The sequence below is a fragment of the Oncorhynchus clarkii genome, chromosome 10 (assembly GCF_045791955.1).
Source record: "Oncorhynchus clarkii lewisi isolate Uvic-CL-2024 chromosome 10, UVic_Ocla_1.0, whole genome shotgun sequence".
NCBI classification, from domain to species: Eukaryota; Metazoa; Chordata; class Actinopteri; order Salmoniformes; family Salmonidae; genus Oncorhynchus; species Oncorhynchus clarkii.
The window spans coordinates 6,735,605-6,745,144 of NC_092156.1; positions in this window are offsets into that span (position 1 = coordinate 6,735,605).

The following is a 9,540-nucleotide window of genomic DNA, read 5'->3' on the forward strand; positions in this document are numbered from 1 at the left end:
ATGGAGAGCTGCTGCTACTGCTGCTGATATCTGTTGCTACTGCTGCTGATATCTGTTGCTGCTATCTGCTATCTGCTGCTGCTATCTGCTGCTGCTATCTGCTATCTGCTATCTGCTGCTGCTATATGCTGCTGCTATCTGCTGCTGTTATCTGCTGCTATCTGCTGCTGCTATCTGGGGCTGCTGTTGCTGTCTGGGGCTGACAGATTGTGCCTTGGCTGACTGGAAACCTCATGCATTTAGATAGGGCAGTTATAATACACAGCAGCATGGTTTTGACTACCAGTAATGAATCATGACTGTGTGTGTGTGTGTGCGTGTGCGTGTGCGTGTGCGTGTGTGTGTGTGTGTGTGTGTGTACCCATGTTTTACTATACTTGTGAGTACCAGAACTCCTCATAGGAATAGTAAACCAACAAAAAACATCTGAGAAGTGAGGACATTTTGTTGGTCTTCACTTGTATAAAAGGATATTTTAGGCATAGGGGTTAGGAATTAAGGTTAGGATTTCAGGTTAGGTTTAGAAATTAGGGTTAGGTTAGGTATTGTGTGGGCCTCTCCCATGTCCAGTATTATGGGCCTCGCCCATGTCCAGTATTGTGTGGGCCTCTCCCATGTCCAGTATTGTGTGGGCCTCTCCCATGTCCAGTATTGTGTGGGCCTCTCCCATGTCCAGTATTGTGTGGGCCTCTCCCATGTCCAGTATTGTGTGGTCCTCTCCCATGTCCAGTATTGTGTGGTCCTCGCCCATGTCCAGTATTGTGTGGGCCTCTCCCATTTCCAGTATTGTGTGGGCCTCTCCCATGTCCAGTATTGTGGGCCTCTCCCATGTCCAGTATTGTGGGCCTCTTCCATGTCCAGTATTGTGTGGGCCTCTCCCATATCCAGTATTGTGGGCCTCTCCCATGTCCAGTATTGTGTGGGCCTCTCCTCAGATTTCCCAGAGTAAACTGCTTCCTACTCAGTCCCAGATGCTAATATATGCATATTATTATTATAATTGGATAGAAAACACTATGAAGTTTCTAAAACTGTTTGAATGATGTCTGTGAGTATAACAGAACTCATATGGCAGGCAAAAACCTGAGAAAAAAATCAAACCAGGAAGTGGGAAATCTGAGGTTTGTAGTTTTTGAACTCAGCCCCTATCGAATTCACAGTGGGATATGGGTTATTTTGCACTTCCCATGGCTTCCACTAGATGTCAACCATCTTCAGAACGTTGTTTCAGGCTTCTACTGTGATGGGGGGCCGGATGAGAGCAGCCTCGTTCTCAGTCACGCGCGTTCACATGAGAGGTATCTCTCGTTCCATTGCTTTTCTACAGACAATGGAATTCTCCGGTTGGAACATTATTGAACATTTATGATAAAAACATCCTAAAGATTGATTCTGTACTTAGTTTGACAAGTTTCTTCGACCTGTAATATAACTTTTTGAACTTTTCGTCCGACTGGACCTGAACGCGCGTTTGGATTTGTTTACCTAACGCTAACAAAAGAAGCTAGCGGAACTCCAGTCCTAGACAGGTGAACAAGATGTGGTCTCTCGGTCCGTCTGAGGCCAAGTTGAAGACTCTGGTCACTGCTGCAATCAAATCAAATGCTTTGACGCGCCTTCCACAGATCCCCACGACATGCTCCAGCGCTCCTGGTAGCCTAAGTGTGTGTGTCATGCTTACAGCATGGAGGATAGATGTGAAAGAGAGTTCCTATTTCTCTGCTACTTTCTGTACATCCTGGTCAGGGCCTGAAGCACACTACATGGAGGATCGTTTGAAAAGATTCAGCCATCAACACAACTGTTGTAACGCTTGTCGTTGGTGGAAGGAGAGGAGGACCAAAATGCAGCGTGGTAAGTGTTCGTCATGTTTTAATTGAACAAACTGAACACTACACAAAATAATAACGGAGAGAAAACGAAACAGTTCTGCCAGGTGAACAGACACTAAACAGAAATGAAACACCCACAACCAAAATGGGGAAAACCGGCTACCTAAGTATGATTCATAAGGGGCGGCAGGGTAGCCTAGTGGTTAGAGCATTGGACTAGTAACCGAAAGGTTGCAAGTTCAAATCCCCGAGCTGACAAGGTACAAAATCTGTCGTTCTGCCCAACAGGCAGTTAACCCACTGTTCCTAGGCCGTCATTGAAAATAAGAGAGAGAGAGAAGAAAAAAAAAATAATATGCCCTGGCCTGAGCGAGCCCTGGTCTAAAGAGAGAAATCAAAGGAGCCTCCCACCCCAGACACCATTCCCTTACTCATCTCACTGCAAGGTTCTCTCTCAGAGCATTGCACCCCAGAAAAGGTTCTCTCTCAGAGCTTCCCACCCCAGACAAGGTTCTCTCTCAGAGCATTGCACCCCAGACAAGGTTCTCTCTCAGAGCCTCCCACCCCAGACAAGCTTCTCTCTCAGAGCATTGCACCCCAGACAAGGTTCTCTCTCAGAGCATTGCACCCCAGACAAGGTTCTCTCTCAGAGCTTCCCACCCCAGACAGACAGAGATGCACCATTCCCTTACTCATCTCACTGCAAGGTTCTCTCTCAGAGCCTCCCACCCCAGACAAGGTTCTCTCTCAGAGCATTGCCCCCCAGACAAGGTTCTCTCTCAGAGCCTCCCACCCCAGACAGACAGAGATGCACCCTTCCCTTACTCATCTCACTGCAAGGTTCTCTCTCAGAGCCTCCCAGACAGACAGAGATGCACCATTCCCTTACTCATCTCACTGCAAAGTTCTCTCTCAGAGCCTCCCACCCCAGACAAGCTTCTCTCTCAGAGCCTCCCACCCCAGACAAAGTTCTCTCTCAGAGCCTCCCACCCCAGACAAGCTTCTCTCTCAGAGCCTCCCACCCCAGACAAGGTTCTCTCTCAGAGCCTCCCACCACAGACAAGGTTCTCTCTCAGAGCATTGCACCCCCATGTTCTCTTCGGCTAAACCTTAACATCAAGCTTGCTTTAATTCAAACCCTTGTCTAGGGATGGGAGGCACTAATAGGAAAACGAGCGAGAGAGCATGAGAGCACAGTCTATCTCAGCAGGGAACAGCATAAAAACGCAAGACTATCACCAGCAGAAGTGTGTTAAACATGTCAACGTCTATAAATGAAGATGACTTTTTGAGAGACATAAATAGTGCATTGTTCGGACCATACTAAACCAGTAACCCATACAGCCAAACTCAAAGCTAAACATCCGTGACACCTCAGAGGATCTGGCTTCCTTTGGCACACACACACACATATATATATCACACACACACATGCACTGAAGCTCCTTCCCTGCCCGGCTGAGGAACACACTCAAAGTGAGGCTCGTTTTCTGAAAAGATGGAGAGATCGAGAGAGAGAGAAGGGGAGGGAGGGAAGAAGAGATCAGCTTTTCTGAAATTTAAGCATCAATCATTTCCTCACGTTTTCTGACAGGGTTTAGTAGGAATATGGAAGAAGAATATGGAATGAACAAATATAGGTCAATCTAGTAGAGACATCAAATGTATTTCTAAAGCCCTTTACACATCAACAGATATCACTAAGTGTTTATACAGAAACAAAGCCTAAAACCCCAAAACAGCAAGCAACGCAGTACACAACATACACAAAGAAATGCCAGCCAATCAATATCTACTAAGCTAGCTTGGCTAATTGTTTGTCTCCCAAGTAATTTAAGTATGCTGATGAATAACTTAATGGATGTGATAAAAGTAGGCTACAAACAAACAAGAGGCAGCACACCACAGACATGATCCTTTGTCAGATAACACTGTTAAAATAAGAATCTATTCTATTGCTAGCAATCAAGAGGAAACAGATTTTTAAAAAACAACTCAAAAACTCCCCAGCTTATTCTCTCCAAATGGACGTTAGCTGCGATGCCCATTGTAGTTTTCTCTTGTGTATTATACAAATCAAACAACATCCACTGAGCACGAGCTAGGAACTGAGTTGCCGACTTTCTGACTTAGAGATCACTGACGCCATGAAGTGGCCTCTTATTTTTCAGAGTTCCCAGTTGTCTTGAAAGCACCATAAAACTCATGGTAGGTTACCCTTCGCCAGCTCATTTCTGTGTGAAGCTGGATTCAGTGCTCTCGTCTGCATTAAGACCAAATATCCATCCAGGCTGGATGTGACAGCAGAGATGAGGTGCGCAGAGTCGACCACACCCCCTGACTTTGAGAAGTCACGCCCCCTGATGGTGAGATACCACGCCCCCCTGACGTTGAGAAGTCACGCCCCCTGATGGTGAGATACCACGCCCCCCTGACGTTGAGAAGTCCCGCCCCCTGATGGTGAGAAGCCACGCCCCCTGACGGTGAGAAGCCACGCCCCCTGACGGTGAGAATCTCTGACGCAACATGCATCAAGCACACCCATCTCAATAGTGGTGGTGAGTGCCAAGTTAGTGGATTTGGCTATTTCATCCACACCCATAGCTGACAGGTGTATAAAATTTAGCACACAGCCATGCAACTTCCAAAGACAAACATGGTGAAATACATACATAAGTATATACAAATGACTGAGTACAGCGAGCAACATCAGGAACTGACATTATAATTTCTATTGAAGTGAACACATCAAATATTGAGCTGTCAGGAAGGTAGCTACTTACACTTCACTCAAATCTACCTTACTAAATATTCATCCCATTCCCAATAAGTGGAAGATATATGACATTATAGGGGCTCCATATATTCTGATGAATATTTAATGAGGCAAATTTGGATTAAGTACCTGCTTCCCACATGTTATCTAGCCAAGCTTTAGTATTCACCTACATAGGCCTAAATACCATGTGGTTTAGTGCACAGACATCATGTCACCTAGCCAAGCGTTAGTATTCACCTACATAGGCCTAAATACCGTGTGGTTTAGTGCACAGACATCATGTCACCTAGCCAATCGTTAGTATTCACCTACATAGGCCTAAATAGCATGTGGTTTAGTGCACAGACATCATGTCACCTAGCCAAGCTATAGTGTTCACCTACATAGGCCTAAATACCATGTGGTTTAGTGCACAGACATGTCACCTTTTCATAGGAGAAGAGGAGACTCCTAGTTTGGGCTAAGTGTGGTGGATATCTGTTTAAATAAAGGTGAAATAAAATAAAATAAATAAATCTGTTTTTATAATTAGATAAGTGTCACGTCCGTCGTACGGAGGAGACCAAGGTGCAGCGTGGTACGCGTGCATTCTTCTCTATTAATAGAATGAACCAACTAACCAAACGTGAAGCTAATATGAATAGTGCAGACAGACAACTAAACGTAGAACAAGAACCCAGAAACACCAAAGGGGAAATGGCTACCTAAATATGATCCCCCAATCAGAGACAACGATAAACAGCTGCCTCTGATTGGGAACCATATCAGGCCACCATAGATATACAAATACCTAGACATACAAAACCCCTAGACATTACAAAACCCTAGACAATACAAAACCCCTAGACATACAAACCCCTAGACATACAAAACCCTAGACAATACAAAACCCCTAGACATACAAAAACCCTAGACAATACAAAACCCCTAGACATACAAAACCCCTAGACAATACAAAACCCTAGACAATACAAAACCCCTAGACAATACAAAAACCCTAGACAATACAAAACCCCTAGACATACAAAACCCTAGACAATACAAAACCCCTAGACAATACAAAACCCCTAGACATACAAAAACCCTAGACAATACAAAACCCTAGACAATACAAAACCCCTAGACAATACAGAAACTAGCGTATCCACCCTAGTCACACCCTGACCTGACCAAAATATAAAGAAAAAAAAAAAACAGAGATATCTGGGGTCCGGCAAACTTTTTGGACCCATGACCCTATTTTGATATCTACAAATTATTGTGACCCCCACCCACACCCAACCATGTGAAAAAAAGGATGTAATTAACAGCCAATGATTACTGTTTTATTTGGGGCTGTGTCAGTCAATTGAAAAATGTTGTAACAGTATTTCTGATTGTCTTCTCAACTCACCATCACATACTTTTAATGTGGGGCTGTGACAGTCAATTCCAAATTAGTCTGACATAATTCACACTACATGGCCAAAAATAAGTCTGCCTGTTTAATATCACATTCCAAAATCATTGGTATTTATATAGAGTTGGTGCCACCTTTGCTGCCATAACCTCCTCCACTCTTCTGGGAAGGCTTTCCACTAGATGTTGGAACATTGCTGCTATAACATCCTCCACTCTTCTGGGAAGGCTTTCCACTAGATGTTGGAACATTACTGCGGGGACTTGCTTCCATTCAGCCACAAGCATTTCTTGGGCCGACTCTCTTCTCTGTATACATAAATGATGTTGCTCTTGCTGCTGGTGATTCTCTTTTGGCCACCTTTCCCAGTTAATGAATATCCTTCCAGGATACCCGGGCCAGGTCGATTAGAAAGGCCTGCTCGCAGAAGTCTTTTAGGGAGTGTTTGACAGTGATGAGGGGTGGTCGTAACGGACACAGGCAATGAGGCAGTGATCGCTGAGATACTGTTTGAAAACAGCAGAGGTGTTTTTAGAGGGCAGGATGATATCTATGAGGATGCCCATGTTTACGGATATGGGGTTGTACCTGGTAGGTTCTTTGATAATTTGTGTGAGATTGAGGGCATCTAGTTTAGATTGTAGGACGACCGGGGTGTTTAGGTCACCTAGCAGTACGAACTCTGACGATAGATGGGGGGGCAATTAATTCACATATGGTGTCCAGGGCACAGCTGGGAGCTGAGGGGGGTCTATAACAAGCGGCAACAGTGAGGGACGTATTTCTGGAGAGATGGATCTTTAAAAGTAGAAGCTCGAACTGTTTGGGCATAGACCTGGATAGTATGACAGAACTCTGCAGGCTATCTCTACTGTAGATTGCTATTCTGCCCCCTTTAGCAGTACTGACAGACAGGCATGAAATGTGACAGCACACATCAGCAAATGTAGAAGACATGCCTCTTCAGTTCAACATCAGAAGGGGAGAAACAGACTGTTGTGTTTAACAAGGTCAATAGACAGACATCAACCCATTTCACACCCTATACAACCCCCTCCCATCCTCATCACTCTCATCCCAACCCCTTCCCATCCTCATCACTCTCATCCCAACCCCCTCCCATCCTCATCACTCTCATCCCAACCCCCTCCCATCCTCATCCCTCTCATCCCAACCCCCTCCCATCCTCATCCCTCTCATCCCAACCCCCTCCCATCCTCATCCCTCTCATCCCATCCTCATCTCTCTCATCCCAACCCCCTCCCATCCTCATCCCTCTCATCCCAACCCCCTCCCATCCTCATCCCTCTCATCCCAACCCCCTCCCATCCTCATCCCTCTCATCCCAACCCCCTCCCATCCTCATCCTTCTCATCCCATCCTCATCTCTCTCATCCCAACCCCCTCCCATCCTCATCCCTCTCATCCCAACCCCCTCCCATCCTCATCCCTCTCATCCCATCCTCATCTCTCTCATCCCAACCCCCTCCCATCCTCCTCCCTCTCATCCCAACCCCCTCCCATCCTCATCCCTCTCATCCCAACCCCCTCCCATCCTCATCCCTCTCATCCCAACCACCTCCCATCCTCATCACTCTCATTCCAACCCCCTCCCATCCTCACCCCTCTCATCCCAACCCCGTCCCATCCTCATCCCTCTCATCCCAACCCCCCCCCCCATCCTCTCAAGACAATGTCTCAGGAGAAATAACAATGGGATATATTTGAATTCATATATCTCATCTGCATCATTGTGTCTGTCTGAGGCTCAGCATTAAACGAGACACATTTGAGTCAATAGTTAATGCTCATGTAGGTTGCAGATGTTGCAGCTAGTCTGAACCTCAGGGGAGTGCTGTCATGGTGCGTGAGCAGACACTAATAACTATCTGGACAGAGAATTATGACCACATAGCTATTTCATTATGCATGGCAGCAGACAGGCTTCTCCAGAGACTGCTGAAGCCAAAGAAACACCAATACAGCACACTGGAGCCAGTATTTTGCTGGTAGGCCACAGCCGGTATGGTAGGCCGCGGCCGGGTACGGTAGGACAATGCTGGGTACGGTAGGCCACAGCCGGTATGGTAGGCCGCGGCCGGGTACGGTAAGACACGGCCGGTACGGTAGGACACGGCCGTTACGGTAGGACACGGCCGGTACGGTAGGACACGGCCGGTACGGTAGGACACGGCCGGTACGGTAGGACACGGCTGGGTACGATAGGACACGGCCGGTACAGTAGGCTACGGCCAGTATCCTGTAAAGGTCTCACGTAATTTTGAGGTCCAACAGAATACTGTGTGAACAGCATTGACTATCAGTCCTATCCAGCTACTAGAGTAAAACAGCTGGTTGTAACAGTAGTTCTCTGTTTTTAAATAAGAGTTAATTATTTATAATGCCAGTCTAACAGAGGCAATGTTTCCCCACTCAGCACAAAAGGAACTAACATGAGAGAGCAGATATCCCTCTTCCTGGCCCAGCCCAGGTCTAGGCTAGGTTTCATCTGCACTACACTGCTAACAGAGGACAGACTGGGCAGCCAGTGCCAGGGTTCGTCTGAGTCTCTTTCCTTGGCATCAGCTCCCACTAATTTCCATTGTGCATAAAGCCTATGATTAAACACCCTGCCAAAGGATGTATTATAGTCTGTAGAGCTCTGCTACCCAACCCAAGCCAGACGGCCCGACATTATTCATCGGGTTAGGGCTGGGTAGGGCCTTAAATTTCATCAATAACTAGGGTAGGGCCTTTATTTCATCAATAACTAGGGTAGGGCCTTTATTTCATCAATAGCTAGGGCAGGGCATTTATTTCATCAATAACTAGGGTAGGGCATTCATTTTATCAATAACTAGGGTAGGGCCTTTATTTCATCAATTGCTAGGGTAGGTCCTTTATTTAATAAATTGCTAGGGTAGGGCCTTCATTTCATCAATAACTAGGGTAAGAGCAGGGCTTGGGTATCACTAAATTGATCACTAATATTTTGAAACTGAGCCATTTGCTCGTGCTCTGCTGTGCAGGACAGTCATATCTGACTAAGATCATAACATGGTGTCAGAAGTACCTCGTCAAATATAAGACAGGAGAGATTACTTCACAGAAAATAATGTTACTTGAGTTTTGCCGGAGTTTAGAGTGACCAAAAGAAGCTAACAGCTGACTGCTCTCTCATGTCTCTTCATGGAGCAGAGCAGCCCAAGTGGAGCCGTTGCTATGGATACTCAGACTCAGAGCACCATAAGCAGAGCGAGCTGTGCGCAGGGAGCAGGTGACCGACCGAGAGGAGCAACTAATGGATTTACTAACAGAGGCATAGGCTTTAAATTTGCCAGAAGCAATCAGGCCTGGGTAGGGCCTTAACGTTGCGGGCCTGGATAGGGCCTGAACGTCTCGGGCCTTGTTAGGGCCTGAACATCGTGGGCTGGGGTAGGGCCTGAACATCACGGGCCTGGGTAGGGCCTGAACATCACGGGCCTGGGTAGGTCTTGGGCTTCAAATTCATGCCTGTGCAGAGCTCTAGT